General features: G+C 45.9%; 1 long non-coding RNA gene across 1 annotated transcript; it reads right to left on the bottom strand.

Moving 5' to 3' along the window:
- Window positions 1-1,123: 1,123 nt before the first annotated feature.
- On the bottom strand, window positions 1,124-20,355 carry LOC144326140 (uncharacterized). Its single transcript, XR_013391298.1, has 4 exons — window positions 20,211-20,355; window positions 18,300-18,387; window positions 17,808-17,925; window positions 1,124-1,318 (listed from the first exon to the last, which is right to left on the bottom strand). It is a non-coding gene; the product is annotated as an uncharacterized LOC144326140 (long non-coding RNA).
- Between the last annotated feature and the right edge of the window lie 62 nt (window positions 20,356-20,417).

The raw sequence follows: 20,417 nt of genomic DNA, 5'->3' as shown, positions 1-20,417 counted from the left end.
TAAATCAATAACTGCCAGTTAGAGGAAAGGAGGGTCTCCCTGAGCCAAAGACAGCCTTATTTTATGGAGGGCGCCCCCAAAAGGGGAGAGAAGGGTTGTTGTGCGGGGTGGGGAGGGATCGTTGGCTGGAAAAAGAAAGCGTGAGAGGAGGGATGCTGAGGAGGCGCGCTGGGGAAAGGAGCAGGGGGAGCCAGAGAGAGAGAGAAAGGCTGCTATTGATTTTGTCCTGGGGGGCTTCGATCGGGTGCCGAGAGATGGCTGCCTAACTCTCGGTCCCCCTCCCTCCTGATCTTTGCCTCCTTTCCCACGCGAGGATTCACAATCTTCCCAGCACTCGCGCGCGCACCCCAACGGGTTTTGCAAATAACCACACGCTGCTGCAGCCGTCTTCTCCCCTCCATGCTGGAGCGTCTGCTCTCCGAGACTCCCTACTTACCTGGCCACACAGTGCCTTCCCCCTTTTGCCAGCAGCCCCCTTACTCCCACCCCATCCCCACCCGACCAGACCAGACCTAACGACAGCGCCTCTCTAACCTCCATGGCAACCACCACCAGCCCCGTCGCGCGGGCTGTCACTCAAATCCATGGCGGAGCAAAGCTTGGGAGGGAGCGAACTACCGGCAGCAGCACCTCCAAACCCGGTCCGCATCTTCACGCTCTCCCGCCCAAGCGCTTGAAACTGGCGCGAGAAAAGAGACCCAAGTGCTCCCCACAGTCGAGCAGCCAATCAGAAGTCGCGGTGACGATATTCGCCCTCCTTATTCCGCTTTCAGGGTCGAAGGGAAAGAGCAATGAGAATAGCAGAGCAGCACAGAGACTGCGGCGCCTTGCCGCTGGGTTCTAGCGCCCCGCCGCTGCCACCTACAAGGCTTGACCCAGCAAAAAACTTGGACATTTTGGGAAATTATAAAAATCCGGCCCCCCCCCCGAAAAAAATGTGGAACAATTTGCTGGGTGTGTCCGGGGGAAAACCGGACATAGGGCAAGCCTACAAGTAGCGGTGGGAAGCAGACACTCTAGAATCTTTCCATGGATCGATGCTTACTGGATCTAAAGACAAAAGAATAGTTTTCTTCACCGAAAGGGAAGAATGGTGCAGCCCACAGAGTCTCCGAAATCAGTGCCCTTTAGTGGTAAAGCATCTCTGTATCTTCCATAGCGACATAGTGATTCACCGATTGGATCCCAATTTCTTTGCCAATGTGCTGTCAAAGTTCTATCTTCAACAAGAAGTAATCTTGTCCACCTTCTGCCCAAAGACATCACACAATGGTCGCTGGTCTCTGAAGCTTTTGAGTTTGGGGGGAACCCCCTAACCCTAGAAATTAGAAAATGGTGGGATTTTGATTATTTTGGATATGAATGAAATTACATGCCTCCAGAACTGAGTCAGACGAGGAATCCCTGGACTGGCTTATGCCAGTGTTTCCCAACCTTTTTTGGGCAAAGGCACACTTGTTTCATGAAAAAAATCTCGAGGCACACCACCATTACAGCCCCGTGATGTCAGCGTGCAGCGTCACGCCGGGAGGGACGCACGAAAGTGTAAGTTTCAATTTTTCCCCTCCCCCTTGCCTTCCTTCTGTGCCAACCGCCAAAAAGCCAAGAAAAAAGCCAAGACTTTAGGGCAGCAGGTCGACACGGAAGAAGCTCCTACCTAAGGACAGGTGCGAAGGCCGTGTCCTCTTCTGCCACACTTGGCAGCCCTGCCTCACGGTCGTGACTCCCACCCTGATTTCTCCCCGCAGGTCGAGCGGCACAGGCAGCCCAATGTGTCCAGCCCAGACACAAGCCCCGCTTCCCCACTCTAGATCCTGAATGCGACCAAGTGCTCTGGACTCCCGAGCAGGGTGGGAAAGAGGACTAGCATCTGGTAGCCTCCGGGCTCCTCGCCTGCTCGAGGGATGGCATTGCAGGCAAGCTGCCGGCCGTCGCCATCGCCGCCCCCTCATGCGAGTGGACCTGCCCGGAGTGGTGGGCCGGGGGAGGCTCGCTCTCTGTGGGGATGTGGCCCGCACGCGCGGCCCCGCTTCCTCCTGCCCAGGGCTGAGCTCCTTACCCGCGATCTCGGTCTCGCGCACGCGGATCCCACTTATTCCGAAGCTCGCGCCACTAGCCGGGGCTCTCACACCGTGCCAGGGCGAAGCGGCGCGGCCCACTGACGTCATCGCGGCTCGCCGCCGCCCTCGACTTCCCTGTTCCCTCCCCTCCCTCGGGTCGCCGTGGTTACCGAGGACTGCAAGCTGCTCGGGCGAGCGTGGGGCATTAAGTGGGAGAAGGAAAATTAAAATTAAAACTCACCTGAAGGCCGCCTCTCCGGATATCTTTCGAATTTTTTAATTTTTCCCGCGGCACACCAGGCAACGTCTCGCAGCACACTAGTGTGCCGCGGAACACCGGTTGGGAAACACTGGCTTATGCAAACCAGTCTGGCCAAGCAGAGGTGTTAACATGACAAAAGGTGTGGATGGAGCATCCAAGAGGAATCTTGGGCCTGAGTGAAGAGAGATTGCCAAGGTGATGGTGTATGAGAGAGAGGTCACAGGAAAAAGATATCTTTAGTATGCTGGGAAGAGAAAGGGAGATCCATCCTTCAGCATTCTCTCTGGGAGAGATGCCTTTAGTGCTGCACTGCTGTGCCCCTCTTGAAATTACTATGCGGTAAGATTTCGACTCCCTCCAGCAGACTGCAGGTGTAAATATGTGAATAAATCATATTTCTTAAAGCTATGACAGTCTCCACCACATCTTCAATTCAATTCATCTTCAAGGAGAACAAACTCTGGTTGAGCACCTGGATCCCCCTGCAAACTTGCTACCGATTGGCAGAGTGTGGGGGTGGTGCCCAACTTTTGTAACAGTATATATTGCCTGTATAAAAGGCGTACAACTAACTTCTCTTTGTCTCATTTTATCCCTCCTCCGTGAGGCAGAGGGTAACACCAACTACTCTTTCCAGAAGCTTAAGGGTGTGTCCTATGAGGCACAGAAACTGCCTCTTCCCAAACATCTGACTGCCCATTCCATGAGAGCAGCCACAACTTCAGCTGCTTTTTCTACAAATGCCTCCTTAGAAATATGCAGAGTAGTGACCGGGCCATCCCCCAGCAGATTCAATAGGCACTATAAGATGAATCCCTTATAGAAAGCTTTCCGACAATAAAAACTTGCAGCTGGGACCCACACTAGTTGGGTAAACTTTTGTACGTCCAAACCCAGTGATGCTACACTGCAGAAACACCAACTTGGGGCTGTGGGCTGTGGGTGTGATGTCACGTATGTGTTATAACGCGCAAAGTTGCGTTGCGATATCAGGAAGAGCCAGGGGCAAAGCTGAATGCAGCGCCAGCGCAGCTTCAATGACCAACAGCTCCAACTCTCTGGCGCTCAGCCTCCTCTTGCATCGGCTACCATGGGGGGAGGCGTCCCCCCAAAGAAAATTTTGGGGAGGACCAAATGAGTTTGGCCTCTAGGTAGCGGCACCCCTGCTACACTGTCAAGCGAAGTTGTAGCATTGCACCTTCCTGAAGGTAGGTTTACTTGTCCAGTTTAGCATCACTGGTGCCACACCCTTAACAGGCTGTCCAACAGGTCGATCACGATCTACTGGTAGATCTCCGCGAGGTTTGGGTAGATCGCGGTTGATCTCTGGCTCCCTTTCCTTAGCGTTGATAAAACTGACTCCTGCCACGCCCCCTCACCCCGCCCTCCATTGTTGTATGAGCTCCGGAAGGGAAGACGGAGCTTTCTCTGTGCTGCTGTTTTGATCCATAGCGATCTTTTTGTGAGTGACTTTACCCCTTCGTCCCTTGCCTTTAATCCCCCCACGGAACTCCCCCCCCCAAAAAAAGCATTTTTAACCCCTAAAAACGGGGCTTCTCTCCTCCCTAAAAAAAGCTCATAAGCTTTGAGCTGAACCCCCCAAAAAGGGGGTAGATCACTGCCAGTTTTTAATTCTGAAAGTAGATTGCAGTTTCTTGAGAGTTAGCCACCCCCACAACACCTCTTCCCACCTCTGTTTGCATGGTTGGCTTTGAGTTAAAGGATTGTTGTCGGAAATATGTTAATACTATTTTGAGTTTCAGTTCTGGACTGTTTATGCTCAGTGAGTATGCAAAACTGTAGAAGGGCCAACCTATTCCTTGTAAAAACTACTCCTGCCTTCATTCACCAGAGGCGCAGATAAGCCCAACTCAGTGATGCTACCCTTCAGTACAATGGTACTTTTTTCTCTTTACCATGCATGCATAACTTCATCAACCTCTGTCTACTTCAAAGTGTTAAACCCAAAATTTGTCCAGGGCTAGGTAACCTCAAATGTGGCCTTCCTATAGCTGCGTTGCTCAGTGAGGGTGGATATGATGTTTTGAAAGCTATTCCTGTAGCAAATGGGTGGATGCTTGGCTCCAGTGAAAAAAATGTATTTCAACAAGCCTCAAACCAAATATAGCAGCAACAAACTAATGCAGCTGTGGTTCAGGAACACTTAATATATATACATGTATTTGAGCATGAAAACCAAGCTCAGTGCCCATCCCATTCCCTTGAAATACTGCACCTGAACAGACCCAAGAGAAGATGGTTCATCAATTGAACTGTGTTTTTTCCTTACCACTAGAGGGTGCAGAAAGACCTTTCTAAGGAATTATTTCATTTTAGTCCAGTGACATTGAAGTGTACATCAGGAACCTGTAATCTGTACCTTAGTATGATTGTGACAGATTTATAGAGATGCTGAACGCCATTTTGAAAATGGGAATAGGCCACAGTCAGAAGCTGAGAAAATCAAAGTAAGGTTAAACTTAAAAAACGACAACCCCTAATGCAGTTTGTTTCACTTTATAACTCAGTTATATGCCAGAGGGTAAAGGTAAAGGACCCCTGGACGGTTAAGTCCAGTCAAAGATGACTATGGGGTGCAGTGCTCATCTTGCTTTCAGGTCAAGGGAGCTGCCATTTTCCCACAGACAGATTTCAAGGTCATGTGGCCAGCATGACTAAATCGCTTATGGCACAATGGGACACCATAACGGAAACCAGAGAACATGGAAACACAGTTTACCTTCCCGCCACAGCAGTGCCTATTTATCTACTTTCACTGCTTTCAAATTGCTAGGTTGACAGAAACTGGGACAGAGCAATGGGTGCTCACCCAGTGGCATGGATTCAAACTGCCAGCCTTCTCATCGGCAAGCCCATGAGGCTCAGTTGGTTTAGACTCAGAATAGGCTTGCTGAGGTAAGGTTTTAGGAGGCACCTGGAACAGTAGTGCCTCCTAAATACAGTGATATTTATCTCTAAACATGGCTATACATTTAACAGTACTGGAAGAGTGGCTTCTTAATTCTTTCCCTGTACAGTAGTACCTCGGATTAAGTACTTAATTCGTTCTGGAGGTCCGTTCTTAACCTGAAACTGTTCTTAACCTGAAGCACCACTTTAGCTAATGGGGCCTCCTGCTGCTGCTGTGCCGCCAGAGCCCGATTTCTGTTCTCATCCTGAAGCAAAGTTCTTAACCTGAGGTACTATTTCTGGGTTAGCGGAGTCTGTAACCTGAAGTGTCTGTAACCTGAAGCGTATGTAACCCGAGGTATCACTGTAATTAGTTTCTCCTTCCAAAGCTGCTTTCCCACCCATGAACAATGAGTTGGGGTGAATTAGCACTTTGCACAGCCTTGCTCTTGGGTTAATTTTATCCCAGAAAAATATGCTGAGTTGAATCATACGTAAAAGCTGATCCATGCCACATCTGACCCTTTCTGTGAAATAGCCCTTTAAAGCCTATCTCAAAATCAGTAGCTTACTATCTCTCCTTTTAGCCACAGCTACCCCCTGCAATAAAAGGGACATGGGAGGTACTGTGGGTTAAACCACAGAGCCTAGGGCTTGCCGATCAGAAGGTCGGCGGTTCAAATCCCCACGACAGGGTGAGCTCCCGTTGCTCAGTCCCTGCTTCCCATCTAGCAGTTCAAAAGCACAAAGTGCAAGTAGATAAATAGGTACCGCTCCAGCGGGAAGGTAAACGGCGTTTCTGTGCGCTGCTCTGGTTCACCAGAAGTGGCTTAGTCATGCTGGCCACATGAGCCGGAAGCTGTTCGCTGGCTCCCTTGGCCAATAAAGCAAGATGAGCGCCTCAACCCCAGAGTCGTCTGCGACTGGACCTAATGGTCAGGGGTCCCTTTACCCCCTGCAATGACTGGTGAACTGAGCTTTATCACCTTTTAAGCCATTTCCTGTTCTTTAGCAAACACACATCAACTCTAGGCACCATTTTTATGTGCTAAGCAGTTTTGAAAGAAATGTGATTACTCTCATAACACTGTTCTCATAACATAATAAAGAGCCTTTAAACTGGTTGCTAAAATGGGAGAGGTACTACCGTATTTTTCACTCTATAACACGCACCAGACCATAACACGCACGTAGTTTTTAGAGGACAATCCGTAGGCATGCCACCCGTAGGCATTCCCTCCATAACACGCACAGACATTTCCCCTTACTTTTTAGGAGGAAAAAAGTGAGTGTTATGGTGCAAAAAATACGGTAACTGAGTTTTCTGAGGCAAGGATGTGTTCAGATTCAGGTCCAGCTCTGTCAGCATCTGAGGTGTTTACTTTATAAATGACCCAGAATTTTGGTGTGCCTATTTTAGGTTAGGACAACTTGATTAACAGCTAATTTATTGAGATGGCAATTTTGAAGAAGGGATGATTTGGTGGTAGGCCCAGCTTCTTCCATCCTTCCTACCCAGGGGATTGCTGGAACCTCATTCCAGACTTCCAAGTACTCTTGCCAGTGGGTTATTAGTTCTGGGGTCCAACCAGTGGCGTAGCGTGGGGGGTGCAGGGGGGGCCGGCCGCACCGGGCGCAACATCTGGGGTTAGGGCAAATCCACAGGTTAGGGGGCGCAAATCCACGGGTTAGGGGGCGCAAATTACTTGCCTTGCCCCGGGTGCTGACAACCCACGCTACGCCACTGGGTCCAACTACAACTTGGTCAAATTTGTGTCTTACAGTTGCTGATGCCTAATGTAGAACTAATGTTTGACCCTCCCATGTTAAAAGAACATTTATTTATTTTTGCAAACCGATACCTGGGCTGGACCCATTATGTGTCAATCTCCTGTGTTCTGGAGGTTTATTGCAAGACTATAAATCAGGTGGTCTTCTTATCTCCCTTCCCCTTTGGCCAGACTTGCCCTGCAGGGGTGTCCAAACTTTTTTCAAAGAGGGCCAGATTTCACCCCCTATCGCAGACAACAGGGGGGACGGCCTGTCCTTGAACACGGCCTTCCACACCAGCTGAGACCTAGGACCAACTGGCTAAATGCCAGATGGCCCAAAATACCCCAAACAAACACCTATATGACTACATATAGGAAACTCCCTACAACTTACCCCCTACTCTTTAACCCAAATCTCACTCTAATCCTACTAGCCCCCCATCCACCACACCCTAGGTCAGCGCAACCCCACTGGTTCTTTAAACAACACGAAGAGAGAGACACAAGACAACCCGAACGGGTTGGCATGGAATCGCCCCACATAATAGATAAACAAAATGGCTAACCTAAAAGCAATTACATTAAACGTGAGGGGGCTGGGAAACCCCATCAAAAGAAAACGCATCACCTCATACATAAACACCATGAACCCACACATCACCTTCCTACAAGAAATACACAATCCACCCAAAGGCAGCAAACTCCTGAGCGACCCCCGCTTTAGTCAACAGTGGGTCGCACAAGGCTCAGGGAAAGCCCGTGGTGTAGCCATAATACTCAGTAGGGACCTGAACTTCACTGCCACAACAGTCCTCAAGGACAAAAAAGGCAGATTCATTTTCGCTAAAGGGACACTAGATGGCAAAATCAAACTGACAATCGGCTCCATATATGCCCCAAACACGAAACAACTAGAATTCTTCCAGAAAACACTAAACAAATTCCTCTCCTTCTCTGAAGGGGAAGCAATCCTAGGAGGGGACCTCAATCTAAATATGAAAGGTATATCCCTGAAAGATATCCACCCCACAACCCCATGGGCAACCTTCCTCCGAAGGAAACCCCCAACAACCAGGAACTCTTACAAGTTACTAAAAATGCTAAAAAACAGGGGTCTCTATGACATTTGGGGTGAGCAAAACCCGGGAGACATCAGCCATACATTCCAATCGGGACGCCATGATACAGTGTCCAGACTGGACAGCATTCTACTCACACAGGGTCTGATTCCCTCAGTAGAATCAACAAACATAGGTAACATTAAAATCACAGATCACGCCCCAGTAGAAGTCACTGTTAAAATAGGAGAAGGAACACAAACCACCCCATCCTGGTCCTTCAGTCCCATCCTAACTACAAACAAACAAATTAGAGAGAGTCTCACAAAAACCCTCCAAAACTACTTCAAAGAAAACGATGTAAACAATACAACAACCCCCCTCCTATGGGACGCAATGAAAGCGGTCACCAGAGGAGCTTGCATAAAAGAGAAAACATTCCTTAAAAAACAAACCTCCTCAAAAATTAGCAAAATAGAACAAGACATCACAGCCCTCTCATCACGCTACAAACAAACAGGATCTAAAAAACTCCTCAAACTTATAGAACAGAAAAGGAGAGAACTAGACTCCTTAGAAATCAACAAAACAATGATCAACATTCTATACTCTAAACAACGTTTCTATGAATATGGAGGGAAAAACTCCAGAATACTAGCAAATAGATGTAGGAAAAAAGCGCTCAAAACAAGAATACACTGCATCACCAAAAAAGACGGCAACATAACATTCTCCCCCAAAGAAATAATTTCAGAATTTGCAGAATTTTACTCCAACCTATACACCTCCCATAACCCACCAGAGAGGGAAATCAAAAAATTTCTAGCAGGACTGACCATGCCTACCCTAACTGATGAGGAACAGGAATTCATGGATAGCCCTATCACCCCAGAGGAAATAGATGCGGTCCTCAAAAACTTGAAACCACACAAAGCCCCAGGCCCAGACGGCTTCACAGCAGAATTCTATAAGAAATTCAAAGAACCCTTGATGCCCTACATGACCCGCCTATTCAACGACATCATAAAAGGAGGCCCCATCCCCAAAACCTGGACCCACTCCAAAATAGTCTCCATCCCAAAACCACTAAAAGACAGCCTCAAAGTAGAATCATACCGCCCAATCTCATTAATAAACCAAGACTACAAGATATTCACATCAATCTTGGCCAACCGCCTAAAAATCTTCCTACACAAGTTAATAGCCCCAGACCAGACTGGCTTTGTCCCTGGCCGCAATATAACAGACCCCATCAGGAAACTACTGAACCTGATCGAACACAGCAAGGCAACCAAACTCCCATTGACAATTATGTCCCTAGACATACTCAAAGCCTTTGATTGCTTGGAGTGGAAATACATATTAGCAGTACTAACTAACATGAAATTTGGCCCCAACTTCCTACAAATCCTCAAACAAATATACTCCCAAGCCTCAGCAAAATGCAGAACTAACAATATGGATTCTAACACTATAGCTATCCAAAGAGGCACGAAACAAGGATGCCCACTGTCTCCCTTCTTATTTATCCTGGCTCTGGAACCCCTAGCAATCCGCATCCGAGCAGCCACAGACATCAAGGGAGTGGAAATAAAAGGCAGGACCTATAAATTAGGGCTCTTTGCAGATGACCTAATGGTCACAACACCAGACCCCATAAGCACAGCAACCTCCCTAATCAGAGAACTCAACGCATTTGCAATGGTGTCGGGCCTACAGGTAAATTTCACAAAGTCAGAAGCTATGTGCTTCAACACCCCTCCTCACACCCAAAAAGAACTCACGAAGGTCACCAAAATAAAACTTTGCCACACCAAGTTCAGATACCTAGGGGTACAAATAACCAGAAACCTCAATAAATTATACCTCCACAACTACAAGCCCCTGTGGCGACAAATTAACAAAGACCTAAAGAGATGGAATAACATGAACCTCACTCTCTCAGACAAAATAGCCATGATCAAAATGATCACACTCCCAAAACTAACCTACCTATTCCAAACCCTCCCAATCTGGATCCCCTCAACCCAACTTCACAGTTGGCAGAGAAAACTACACTCTTTCATCTTCTCACATAAAAAACCAAGAATAAGCCCCAAATACCTGCACCTCCCCACCTCAGAAGGAGGATGGGGAATCCCCAACATAGAAGCATATTACAACGCCAACCAAATACGCCATATAATCCCATATATACTAGAAGATGAGACAAAACAATGGGTACACCTAGAGAAGGACACAATTGAAAACACCTGCACCACAACATACCCACTCCTCCCAAACAAACTAAAGAAAATTCCCACAACACTTAACAGGTACACACAGACCATGCTCAAAGCATGGAAAACACAAATAGGCAAACTATCCCCAACCCCATCCCCACTAATCCCCCTGGCATACCACCCATTATTCCACCATGCAGCACAAAACCTCAAGATAAAAACCTGGCGAACCAAAGGCTTGTATCGCCTAATAGACTTTTATAAAAATAACAAACCCTTGTCAACACAAGAAATACAAGACAAACTAGAAGACACCCAAATGCCCTGGTTAACACAACACCAACTACATGCCCTCTTAAACAACCCAACAGTAAAATCAGCAGCAACTAGGCCCCTGACAACCTTCGAAAACCTCCTCCTAACAACAAAGGGAAACGGTAAAGGGATGGTATCCGCAATATACAAAATACTACTCCAAAATCTCGCAAATCCCCTAGACGCAATCAAAAATCAATGGGAGAATGACATAGGCTATGAGATAAACCCCACTCAATGGACCAGAATGTGGTCTAAACCCCCCTTTAAATCCATATCAACGAAAAGAAAAGAACTCACACTGAAACTCACCTACAGGTGGTACCTAACACCAAGGAAACTAGCGCTAATACACCCAGGAACCTCACCAAAATGCTGGAGAGGGTGCACCTCCACAGGCACATACTTCCACATGTGGTGGGAGTGTCCCAAAATCCAACTATTCTGGACAACAGCCATACAAGAAATTTGTAAAATAACTAAGCAAGTAATAGACACCACCCCAGAATTGGCCCTACTAAACATCTTCCAAGACAACAATGCCCATTTACACCACAAAGAACTCATAACCCACCTGCTCTCAGCAGCCAGAAACACCATAACCAGACACTGGAGAGACCTGTCAGGAGTAAGCATGGACCAATGGTATCAAATAGTATGGGAAACAGCCCTACTAGAAAAATTAACTAATAAACTGAAACTGACACGGGGACAAACAGAAGAAGATGCCTTCACCCCGGTATGGCTCCCCTTTATCACACACACAGCCCAACAGGACAATGACAATAATCCACCAACAGCATACAAATCAATATGGCTAACCTGATCCAAAACACCCACCCACCTCACTCACACACGAAAACAAAGATCACCACAGCCAATCACAAGCAAACAATCACACCCTAGGCCAACCCCAACCTCTCTCACCACCAAAGGAACACAAGTGAACAACACAAGCACGCTGACACCAAACTCTACACACATTAAACATAATAGAAACACCGCCACCCAATCCCACCCTTATCCATCTTCCCTCTCTCCACCCCCCTTTCTCTTTTCTCTCCTTTTTTTATTTTTATTTTTTTTATTTTCTTCTCCCCCTAATGCCTCAACAAATGAAACGGATTTGTAAAAATGTTACATGGGGAAAAATATATATGAGGCACTACACTTCTGTAAAACAAGAAAATCCTTAATAAAATATATATAAAAAAAAAAAAAAAAAAAGAGGGCCAGATTTGATGAAGTGAACATGCATGAGGGCTGACCAAAGTTGTGAGCTTTTTTTTTTTTTTTAAGGATTGAAGTTGTTAAGCTTTTTAAAGGATTTAACCCCAAGGTTGTTGAGCTTTTTTGAGGATTGAAGTTGCTGAACTTTTGGGGGGATTTTACCCCAGGACATATACTGCCCCGGGGGCCAGATAAAATCAACTGGTGGGCTGGATTAGGCTGCCAAAATGGACTTTGGACATTCCTGCCTTAAGGCAAAGGTGGGGGATCTAAAGTCCTTCAGATGATGTTGACCATTGGGCTGTGCTGGCTGGGACTGATAGGACTTGAAGTCCAACAACATCTGGAGAACCACAGGTTCCCTATCCCTAAAGCTAGCAACAACACAATCAGTTGACCTGTCAGTGTTTTTATTATAAATTGGGAGGTTTTTGAAGTTTTCTTTAAATTTTGGCCCCCCCTTGTTTCTGATGTGACCCTGCCCCCCACTTCTGAATTGAAGTGGGCCCAGACCATCATGCAGTTTCTGACTTTATCATGCTTTCAAACTCTTCTCTGAAGAACCTGGAGTTCCCCAAGGTCAATAATAGCAGCCAAAGTTCTTTGAAAGATCTCTTGTTCAGTGCTACTGATCTTCCCCTCCAAGACAACAGGACTATTGGATGTTTTCTTGGACACTCTCTCCATTCCTGTGGGGCAACTGTGAAGCCTAAGAGGCCTTTCTAGTGAAGTGTGCACCCTAGAATATGCCCCAGGATCCATAGTAATATGCAGGGTTTCTGTAGTAGACAAATTAATGTGGAAAGCATTCTCTGAAGGTAATAGATTTGTTTAAAACATTGTTCTGACATGGAGACAGAAAACAGAAGAATATAGTTGCTGTTGATTGGTGGTTGATTCCCAGTGTCCTTGGTATAGGCTTTCAGAAAGTGAAAGAGTGTGCTGTAACAAGGTGGAAGCCTCTGGATGCAACACAACAGCTTTCAAAGACAAAACAACCAATTATTTAACCAGAAATTAATAGTATGATGGTGAGTATGATCCCATGACAAGCCAAAGAATGCCATCAATGCTCAGGTACGTAGTAAAGCCCCAGGAAAGAAAGGAATCCCAACAGAAGTTCTGAAAGCCAGCTTCAGTTCTTCCCACATGACACACCTCTACTGTGTCCTCTTGCAGTGTTGAGAACAAGGATCCATGCCACAAGACATGTGTGACTCCAAAATCATGAGCCTTTAAAAGAACAAAGGTGACCACCAAGACTGCAACAACTACTGTGAGATCTCCTCGCTGAGTACTGTGGGGAAAGCTTTCACTCTTGATGTTCTCAATAGATTACAGGCACTTGCTGACAGGGTCTACCTCAAGTCACAATGCTGCTTTAGAGCTCAGAGGTCAACAGTAGACATGATTTTCTCACTGCACAAGCTGTAGGAGAAATGCCAAGAGCAGAGATGCCTCTTGTACATTGCCTTCATAGACCTGACGAAGGCCTTTGACCTCGTCAGCCAAAAAGGACTATACACTGAACAAGACAGAGTGCTAGGATCCTATCCAAGATAGGATGCCACAGGATGATTGTGTCCTTCCATGACAACATGTGTGGCACTGTCCAATATGATGGCTCATCCTCAGATGCCTTGCCTACAGATAGCAGTGTGAAGCAGGACTGTATTCTCACCAACAGTCTTTGGCATATTCTTCTCTCTGTTGCTCTCACATGCCTTCAGCTCAACCGAAGGTGGTGTGCACATCCGTACAAGGAGCGACAAGTGTCTGTCTTTGCACCAAGACAAAAGTGTGGTGAATCCTTATCCAAGAGATGTTGTTAGCCTTGATAGCACAATTTAAGGAACCTCTACAGAGACTCATCAGCTGTTTTGCCCAAGCCTGCAGGGAGTTCAGCCTTACCATCAGCCTAACAAAGATCAACATATTGGATCAGGATGTCACCAGCACTCCATGCATCAGCATTAGTGACCACATGCTCAAAGTGGTAGACAATTTTGTGTACCTGGAGTCCACCATAACCAGCAATCTCTCAATTGATGCTAAGCTGGACAAGTGTATTGGCAGGGCAGCTACGGCAATGACTCGCTTCTCCAAAATGGTATGGGAGAATGGAATGCTAACAACCAATACCATCATCATCATAAACTTTATTGCACTAGCCAAAGGCCATGGCATCATTCACAAAGGGAACAAAAAGAAAAGCAACAATAACCATAAAAACTATAAAAACATCAGGCACTGCAAATACAATAAACCAGGGTCACGTCTCCTAGAAATTATTTGTTGCATACAATAGAATAGCAGGGGGTTCTCAGGTAGAATGTGCCAGCTTAAATGTCCAAATCACCTTTGCAATTGACCACTATTTTATCTAGTTCTTTTCTCCTGATCTTCTTAGCTGCCAATGCATATAGTGCTACTTTATAAGTTACGAAGTCATCAGCATCACTCAGCAGCCATTTCACCCTTTGCACCCTGTTCGAGTGTGTTCCGTTCATAAGCAGGGGTTTTTATAAATCAGTCTCTTGGTTCTCTATATAGTGGACATTGCAATAAATAGTGGTATAGGTCCTCCTTGCAAGGTTGCCCACACAGACAAAGCCTCTCCTTGTACTGTTCTTTGCCATACCGACCATCCACCACCGCCGAGGGCATCAATTGGAATTGTAATTCTGTAAAGGCGATTCTTAGTATGGCAAGTGGGAGCTTTGTCAGATAACTAGCTCAGATGTGCTCCGTTTTGATAAGTCGGAACCATGGTGAGCTTTTGGTAGAGGCAATCATGGTTAAACCCTTTCTGCATTGGACCTGAAGAGACAATCTCTTTAGTGCCTCTTATCCATCATCATGATCACCTGAAGATCTTGTAATTGATATTGGGTCAAGAGGGGTTGGATGACATCCTTCCAACATTTGGTCTGCGGAGAATCTCTTCTCCAAAGAGAGATTGGAGTCTTTTCACATAGTTTAGACACAGATAGTCAGTTCTAGCCTGTATTGTTGTCACATCCGCTTCCACGCGGAGAAGAGCAGCTGGGGTCCCACTGGGGAGCAAGAGCACTTTCCTGAGGAATTTGTTCTGCACTATTTCATATATATATATAATAAAATGTACCACAAAACTTATCACTTATACAATCTTTTTAGACTTCCATCAGCACCTCTGATGATCCACCGTTTTAACCACTTCTTATGCATTTCTTAACTTTATATTGCCTTTACATCTCTCAACAAATCATCCTTCCCCTTCTCCATTTTTGCAATACTTCCAATAATACTCGTCACAAAACTTCTTGCAAACCTACAAACGTCGTCTGATCTTCACAAATACTTTTCAAGTAGTCTGTAAATTTACTCCAGTCTTCCGTGAATTTATGGTCCCGCCGGTTTCGAATCCTTCCTGTTAGTTTATCTAGTTCTGTATAGTCCATTAACTTGTTCTACACTATTTCTAAGGCTTTGTTAGCATTTGGATTCATGCCCCATATCACTACTCCATGGAGCATCTGGGTAATACCAAGATGAAGGTCTACCAGGCTTGTGTGTTGAGCACACTGCTTTATGGAAGTGAATTGTGGGCAACTTACAACCGCCAGAAGCTATGCTTCAATGCCTTCCACAGGCGCTACGTCAGGAGGATGTGGGGTATCACATGGCAGGACAGAATTCCAGACAAAGATGTGCTCTCTCAAGCTCGCATTCCAAGATTGTTTGCACTCCTGTCTCAGTGACATCTACACTAGCTTGGTCACGTCCACAGAATGGAAGATGGCAAGATTCCCATGGAATATCTACAGGAAGCTGGCTTCTGGTACCAGGCCAATTGGCAGACCAATTCTGCATTACAAAGATATCTGCAAATGTGTCCTGAAGGCTGGCAACATCAGCCTTGCCATGTGAGAATCTCTTACAGACAACTGCAGTGCCTGGACACAGGCAGTCAAGTCATGTATCCCTAGCAGTGGCCAGAAGAAAAATAACCGCTGGGAGGAGTGCAGAGAAAAGAAATGACATTGCACATCTGTTATTTTATCCTGATTAAATATTTGGGCAATTTGATGATATTGTAACCATGTGGTGTAGTATTGGTTCGCCTCCTCATACGATCTTAATTTTAATTAACCCTGTTCCTCTTTTAGAAATTGCTGATATGTGGCAAGTCTACCTGCCATGTTTACTTCTAATGGTGATACCCACTATGGGGTTTTCGGTTCTAACAGCCTATGATGTCTCACCCTGACCTTGTACAGAGATTTCCTATTTATATGTCTTAGAAATTCTTTATGTACCACCACTTTATAGTAAATTAGATAAGCAAGCCAGCCATATCTATTATTCCAGCCCTCTAAGTCTAGAATGTCCTTAATCCAGCTAAAGAATGCGGCGTCATAATATATTCTCAGGTCTGGAAGCCCACCCCCCTCCCCCCACTCCTTCTTGTCTGTTAGTAATTTGTATTTAATCCGCAGCTTTTTACCTTGCCAGATAAATTTTGTCAAATCCAATTTCCAACTACTTTATTTAGATATCTGTTGTTAGCAAATAAGTTTGATACCCAGATTCTAAGAAATGACTGAGATACAGAATTGGACCTTTCATTATTACCTAGACAGTAATGAAAGCCTCAATACCATTTGTATTGATGGATCTTATATGACAACTTATACAACAGTAAATAATATTCAAAATTTATTGGCCTCCACTAAGTTTGTATAAAAAGGACTATCCAATGTAGTCCTCCAATGCTTTGCTGGAGATGTAATAAGCATAATGCCTCTTTGAAACATATGTTCCTGCAGCGCTCTATACAATAGGTTTTGAGAGAAAGTGCTGGGCTATATTCATATTATTACAGTGGTACCTCTGGTTACAAACACTTCAGGTTACAGACGCTTCAGGTTACAGACTCTGCTAACCCAGAAATAGTACCTCAAGTTAAGAACTTTGCTTCAGGATGAGAACAGAAATTGTGCTCTGGCAGCGCGGCGGCAGCAGGAGGCCCCATTAGCTAAAGTGGTACCTCAGGTTAAGAACAGTTTCAGGTTAAGAATGGACCTCCAGAACAAATTAAGTTCTTAACCCGAGGTACCACTGTATTTGGAAAAACTTAAAATTTTCAGAGGAAAATATACTTTTGAACCATATACCTATCATTTGGAAGTGGACAACGAAAATAGATGCTATGTGCCCTAACAGTGGCTAAGAGACTGGCATTGATGAACTGGAAGAATATATAAAGGTAAAGGGACCCCTGAACATTAGGTCCAGTCGTGACCGACTCTGGGGTTGTGGCGTTCATCTTGCTTTATTGGCCGAGGGAGCCGGAGTACAGCTTCCGGGTCATGTGGCCAGCATGACTAAGCTGCTTCTGGCGAATCAGAGCAGCGCACGGAAACACCGCTGACCTTCCCACCGGAGCAGTACCTATTTATCTACTTGCACTTTGACATGCTTTCGAACTGCTAGGTTGGCAGGAGCAGGGACCGAGCAACGGGAGCTCACCCTGTCACGGGGATTCAAACCGCCGACCTTCTGATCAGCAAGTCCTAGGCTCTGTGGTTTAACCCACAGGAATATATATCATCTCCTTTAATCAGTGTACAGTGGTACCTCAGGTTAAGAACTTAATCTGTTCTTAACCTGAAACTGTTCTTAACCTGAAGCACCACTTTAGCTAATGGGGCCTCCCGCTGCCGCCGCGCCGCCACTGCACAATTTCTGTTCTCATCCTGAAGCAAAGTTATTAACCCGAGGTAATATTTCTGGGTTAGCGGAGTCTGTAACCTGAAGCGTATGTAACCTGAAGCATATGTAACCTGAGGTACCACTGTATTGATGATATGACAACACTTGCAACATATGGATTGCTTATAGATGTAGACTTTGTTTGGATAAATATACTGACATTTGGAATGAGTTTATACAAAATATAGGAGGTTAAATGTATTTTGACAATACAGTTGTACCTTGGATCTCAAACGCCTTGGCTCCCAAACCATTGAAACCCTGAAGTGAGTGTTCCGGTTTTGAACGATTTTCAGAAGCCGAACATCAAGCACAGTTCCAGTGGGTGGCAGGAGCTTCCTGCAGCCAATCAGAAGGCACACTTTGGTTTCCAAACATTTTGGAAGTCGAATGGACTTCTGAAACTGTAATTTATATCTATCTAATAATGTATGGAAATGTAACTAATTATGGTTACCATATTACACTATATCTTTTTTTCTTATTGTATTTTTTGCACTTTTTTCCTCCCTCTTTTTTCTTTCATCACTTACTTTATCTTTTGTAACTGAAATTATTTCAATAAAATATTAATAAAAAGTTCAGGCTGCATTATTAAAGTTCATTGGGCAAGAAACCTGCTTCCCGCATAAATTAGACTTTTTCCGTAAGTGATGTGTATAGGCATTATAAAATATGGGATAACAGTTGTTTGACACAATGTAGTACATAACCTGTATAACATCAGATTGTTCAGTAAGTAGTTGATGTTGTCTAATCTCCCCGCACACAATTCAGGGTGAATCTTCATAAACAGGTTACCTGGAAGCAATATTAGACAGAAATCCTAAAGAACATTTTCTCTGAAAGAAACCTAGGGACTGTACCCTTTACAGAGCTACAACTACCAGCAGCCTCAACACACTACAGTTTCCATCATTTTTCTGTGGGGGAGGGCACAGGGAGAATATGTTTTAAATGTATGGTGTGTACACAGCCCAAGACTGAAAGTGGAGCCCTGATGTGGAAAGGTGTGTTGGCTGGGACTACTTGAGTGACTACATACAGCAGTATGGATCACAGGTGTGTAAAAGGAACTGGGGCGCAGTCTGGAATAATTGCAACTGTAGATCTTCTATTTCAAATTATAAAGACTCTGGTCTGTGGGCTAATCCTTGGTTCCCATCAAGCCCATGCACTGGACTGTATAGCCTAACACAGTGGTGGCGAACCTATGGCACGTGAGCCAGAGGGGGCACTCAGAGCCCTCTCTGTGGGCACATGTGCTATTGCCCCAGCACAGAGCCGGCAGAAGGCGAGGGCAGCAGATCAGCTCAAATTGGGCAGCTGAGTAGCCTTCCTCCTCCTCCAATGGCACCAATGGAGACGCCAGACAGGACATACGTCATGCGGGAGCCGGCAGGGGAGGATGGCATCGCTGGCGAGCCTCAAGAAACCACTTTGTTCCAGTGCTGGGTAGCCAGGCAGGGCCACCTCCCCCTCTACCCCATCCTCGTCACCCCTTACCCGGCACCGAGGCTCCGGGCCCCACCGGCCTTGCTGCACCATGATCGCCTCCCACTTGCTGGCGTACTTCTTCACTGAGCTCAACCACAGCCAAGGGCAGCGGGTGAATGCGTGCCTGGGGCATAGGGGCATGTTGGGGTTGGGCAAGAGAGCAGGGTTAGCACATGGGGCAGCCCCCGAGGCCCTTTCAGCACATGCTCAGAAGGCCACACCGAGAACGCTTGCTTGCCACACCGAGAACCTGCTTGCTTGCTCGGGCTGGAGCTTAAAAGCAGGGAATTCCCGTTTCCACGGTGGACGCAGAGATCTTGTGAAAATGAAACCCTTAAAGTGTGGCATTCTCTGCCAAATAATTTTAAGTCAATGAAGCACTTGGGATTGCTTTCCTCACTTTGTTTGGATCATATGCTTGTGAGCAGTTGAAAGCTCTGTTATTGTGTTTTTCTTTTAAGACTAAAGATGTTAATGTATGAGTTGTTTTTTCTAAACTAAAACCTCAGTATTCAGGTTAAATTGCTGGGTTGGCACTTTGCAATAAATAAGTGGGTTTTGGGTTGCAGTTTGGGCACTTGGTCTCTAAAAGGTTCACCATCACTGGCCTAACACAACAAGCAGTTGTGTTATTGGGAAGGGCTGCGGCTCAGTGATGGAGGACATGCTTTGCATGCAAAAGGTCCCAGCCTCAATCCCTGGGGAACCATTGCCAGACAGTGTTGACAATACAGTACTGAGCTTATATGGAGCAATTGTTTGACTTGATATAAGGCAGGTTCCTAACTCAGGATCCCGGTCATTATATTGGGGGAAGATCCATATCTCAGTGGTAAAGCACCTGTTTTGCACAGAGAAGTTCTTAGGTTCAGATTCTTGGCATCTCCAGGTATGGCTAGTAAAAGACTCTTGGTTATTGGTTTATGTTTTGTTATGTATTTTGTCTTATTTAGTATTCTTTTTTATGGGAACCACCTTGTGATCTTCGGACGAACAGCGGTATACAAATTCAACAGCAACAAACTGGAGAGCAGCTGACAGTGAAAACAAACACTGCTAGATGGACCCAATGGTCCATTTGTGATCTACATCAGGACCTGCTGCCCCTGTGGATCCAGTTGCCTCACCTTTCTTCATTGGGGGGAGGCCTGCCTGTTCATCAGGGCACCCGCCAAGCTTCCTCCCTGCTCCCCTTTCGCACTCAGTTTCCTGGCTTTTCGACTCCTTCTCTCAGCAGGGCCAACTGCCACCTGTCAACGGACACACCGACCTCGCGCGCTTGCCCCGCCCCTAAAAAAACCCTCTCAAGGAGGCTGCGGCTCCTACGCATTCGG

The sequence above is a fragment of the Podarcis muralis genome, chromosome Z (assembly GCF_964188315.1).
Source record: "Podarcis muralis chromosome Z, rPodMur119.hap1.1, whole genome shotgun sequence".
Classification (NCBI taxonomy): domain Eukaryota; kingdom Metazoa; phylum Chordata; class Lepidosauria; order Squamata; family Lacertidae; genus Podarcis; species Podarcis muralis.
This window is presented reverse-complemented; position numbering and strand designations above follow the sequence as displayed.